The sequence below is a fragment of the Phyllostomus hastatus genome, unplaced genomic scaffold, assembly GCF_019186645.2.
Source record: "Phyllostomus hastatus isolate PE091 unplaced genomic scaffold, TTU_PhHast_1.1 phas_scaffold_28, whole genome shotgun sequence".
Taxonomy (NCBI): domain Eukaryota; kingdom Metazoa; phylum Chordata; class Mammalia; order Chiroptera; family Phyllostomidae; genus Phyllostomus; species Phyllostomus hastatus.
This window is the reverse complement of record NW_025334022.1, coordinates 22,788,895-22,792,916: the sequence shown is the minus strand read 5'-3', so window position 1 is coordinate 22,792,916 and position 4,022 is coordinate 22,788,895. Positions and strand designations below refer to the sequence as shown.

The 4,022-nt window shown below is 37.9% G+C and overlaps 1 pseudogene; it reads left to right on the top strand.

Moving 5' to 3' along the window:
* Positions 1-1,062, top strand: LOC123805081 (annotated as a pseudogene).
* The last annotated feature ends 2,960 nt before the right edge of the window (positions 1,063-4,022 follow it).

Here is a 4,022-nt window from a genome sequence, read left to right as displayed (position 1 = left end):
ATGCTCTCCAAATCCTTTGTTATGGAATGTTTTGTTCATCCTGGTGCACTGAGCTTGGCTTCAAGTGTAGCCTGTAGCATGTGCCTGTGCTGGGACCTCTGTGCACACTTTTGGACGATCCCCAGAAGCTCAGTGAATGAGACAAACATAGAGACTGGAACTGAAGCAAGCATTTAGGAAAGAGTGGGGAGTACAAAATGATTCTTGTGGTTCAAAATGACTTAAAGATGGGAAAAGTGAAAGTGGCTACACACGTTCTCATGCTGCTGTTTCTGCCTATGAGCAAATACAAAGAAGAAACTCTAAATTGCTCAAACAATGGGAATCCTGTGGCCCCCAAAGTGGTGGTCAAAGCCTCCAATGAAGAAAATCTGAGTGTATTATTGACCCATGCAAAGATGCTGAGACTGACTGTAAGTTTTATTATTTTAAAGATTTTACCTGACTGGTGTAGTTCATTGGATTGAGTGTGGGTTTGAACCAAAGGATCTCTGGTTCAATCCCCACTCAGGGCACATAAGTTACGGGCCAGGTCCATAGTGGGGGGCATGCGAGAGGCAACCACACATTGATGTTTCCCTCCCTCTCTTTCTTCCTCCCTTCCCTGTCTCTAAACATAAATAAATAAAATGTTTTTTTTTAAAGGAAGATTTTATTTATTTTCAGAGAGAGGGGAAGGGAAGGAGAAAGAGAGGGAGAGAAACATCGATGTGTGAGAGAAACATTGATTGGTTGCCTCCTTCACACCCCGAACTGGGGACCTGACCTGCAAAAAAAGCATGTGTCCTGACCAGAAATCGAACTAGTGACCTTTTGGTTCGCAGGGTGGCACTTAGTCACACCAGTCAGGGCTGACTGTAAGTTTAATCCAAGATGCTGGATGTAAAGAGATTGCACCAGGCTCTGAAACTGTTAGGCATTGGGCCAAAACCAGCAGACCTAATTGACAAAGTCATTGGTCACATAAAACTTTACTACGTGGAATTTTGTATGACTGTCCCCCCAACAAGTGTTTTAAACTGTGAAATTCTAACAATAGGAGCTGAATTTCTTCCCCCCTAAAAAAATAACTGTACTCAGATGTTATTGCTACTGCACCTCTCCCCATATCACATGTTTCTCCCACAATGACAGTTCGCAATTCTCAGGGCACCCAACAGTTGTATTATAATATAAATTACATGTCTATGTTTCCAATTAGACTATAAATTTCCTGAGGATAAGAACATGCCTTTTTTACACATGTACAATAACGGGGGGTGGGGTGGAAATGGGAGGGAGGTGGGGAGGGCTGGGGTTGTGGGCTGGAATGGGGGTAAAAGGCAGAAAACTGTACTTGAACAACAATTAAAATAAAATTTTTTAAAAATGGGGAAAAAAAGAACGTGCTTTTTTTTTTGTTATGTTCAGTATTATCTAACCCAGTGCCTTAAACATTGTTATGATGATAAAGGTAATCATGGTAATAAGTCTTATTGAACATGTACTATGTACTAGGCTCTATTCTCTAATCACTTAATATGATTAATACAATTAATATTTACAGTGACCATATTTGGAAGGCACTATTTATCCCCATTTTACAAATGAGGAAACTGAGGTACCAATAGGTTGAATAACTAGTCCAAGACTATACAGCTAAGGTAACTACTGAGACAAGATTTGAATGCAACAATCCAGCTCCAGCTTTCAACTCTAAAAAGTATGCTTTCCTCCTAGGGTATGTGTTCAATAATTTTCAAGACAAATATTTATTTGTTTGATTTTTCTCTAAATGTATATTGGACCTTAAATATATAAATGAAGGCAATCTTTCAAAGATATTGCCCTGAGAAGCTTCTCTTGTTCAAAACTTTTTGTAATCACTTCTTTGGAATTGTTTTCAGAGCCAGTTTATGAATCACAGAAGAAAAGTAGTCAATATACCTTAATAATAGCTTATTTTAAAATAAAGACAGAGTTAAGTTTGATGAATACCTTATTTTCCCAACATGTTTTTGAATACCATCTGTTCTCCAAAAAAAACATTCTCCACTAAAAGAACAATGTGTTATCTTTGAAGGTGGTCCAAAAATATGATGCAGAAATATTTTTTCAATCAACTAACAAATCAACTTACTGAGTACATGATTGGTCTCAGGGATACAAAATCACATGACATCCCTTCTTTCAGGGGGCATTCAGCTAGGTGAGGGAGACAGACAATTCAGTGTGACAAGTTCTTTGATAGATATAAGCCCAGGATGCCCAGGGATCCCAGAAGAGGAGCATCATACTCAAACTAAAACTTACTTTAGTTCTCAAAAATGGGTAATGGCCACACCAATAGAAAAAGGGCACAGACTCTCAAGGTGGCTACACTAACTGACAGATTATGCCTTTGAATGGGTATACCCTCTGAGGTTTATTTTTAGAAGAAAATAATCATATTATTTTATGTTTATACATGTTACTCAAATTGTTTTTTACTTTAAATGAACCTTTGAAATGTTTGCCCATAATAGTTTAAAAGTTTAATTTTAAGTATGTTTGATTGTTGTTTGCTTCTGTTAGTGAACCCTTTACAATTCTTATGTTTCCCTGAGAATTTTTGCTGATTAAATAAATGGAAAACAAATCAATGTGCCAAGGAGGTCAATGTTACCAGAATCTAATCATACATAGTGGGCACATGATGACTGATAAACAAAAGAAGGAGTAAATCCTCAATACTGATTCTCTGTAAGGTAAACAACAAAATGGTTTGTTTACTTCACTTCCTGTGAGCAAAGGTAGGACAGAATAACCCACACATGGAGAGAAATGGTTATTTTGGCAGAGGCTTATACTTTCCTCCATTTATCAATTTATAGGACAGTAACTTTGAACCATGAGCAGTGGGCAATATGGTGATCCAAGAAATGGTTGCTGTGATTTTATGGCTTACCTCCCCTTAAAAATCAAACAACCCTTGCATCACAGTGAACTGTCCTTAGAGAGTGAAAAAAAAATGCTTGGGAAGTGGGTAAGTATTGTCCAACATGGGTGGGCTCAGTGCTAGATATAAGAAATGGTGAAAAGTGTTTATACCTTAGCCGTATGCTCAGGCAAGAACTTGAAGGCTCTCTTCTCTGTAACCCTCATTCCTAGGTGGCCTGACCCTAACCCTGTAAAATTGTTATAGAGATTAAGAAATAGGGCATATGAGGCTTTGGAGAGATCTTCAGCATGAGATGTTATCTGGGAAGAACAGGACTTTTTAGAACTTAAGAGTAAAATGGTCTTGGATAGCAGGAAAAACTGGGCACTTCATTGAAAGGAACACCTGGTGGGCAAAGGGCATCCAAAGACAAACAGGATCTGCTTCACAATTCTGTCTAGAGCTGGGTTCAATGAGTTTACAGAGTAAGGAGAAAGAGAGAGTAGGAAAGAAAAGATACCTGCCTGCCTATTTATATTCACTCATTTAACATGTGAAGTGTTTAAAGAACTGTGCTAGAGAGCTAAAGGAGCTACAGAAAGAAAGTAATATAGTTTCTGCCCTTAAGGAGATTATATTCCCAAAGGATTCTGAGGTTGTTCAAAAGTTATTTCTCACTTCGAAGACATAGAACAGTGAGAGAAATAGGAAAATGTCCTTCTACAGACCTACCACACATCTTCTCCAGCACTACCATCTCTAAGGGCAGAAGGTGAGATTACTTCTCTCTGCAAAGTTCCATTTCAGCCTTTCAACTCTACTTCTTTGAGAGGATGCAGAACCATTGTTTTCAAGCACTAGTCTGGGAATCCTTTCATTCTAGAGTCAGCTCCAAGGACTGGGGGACATGTGATAAACACTTTCCCAAATCTTGATATGAATAGAACCTAAAGGCTATTAATTCCATCTACCCTTAATTATATCAGACTTATGAAAATCTACAGGTGTGGATTTTATAAAGATGCAGGAGTATTCTTTCAAAAGATTTCCCTATGCATTTCTAGCACATAAAAATGAATTTATATTCACATATTCAATAGCTTACTATGATAGTTAATTTCAT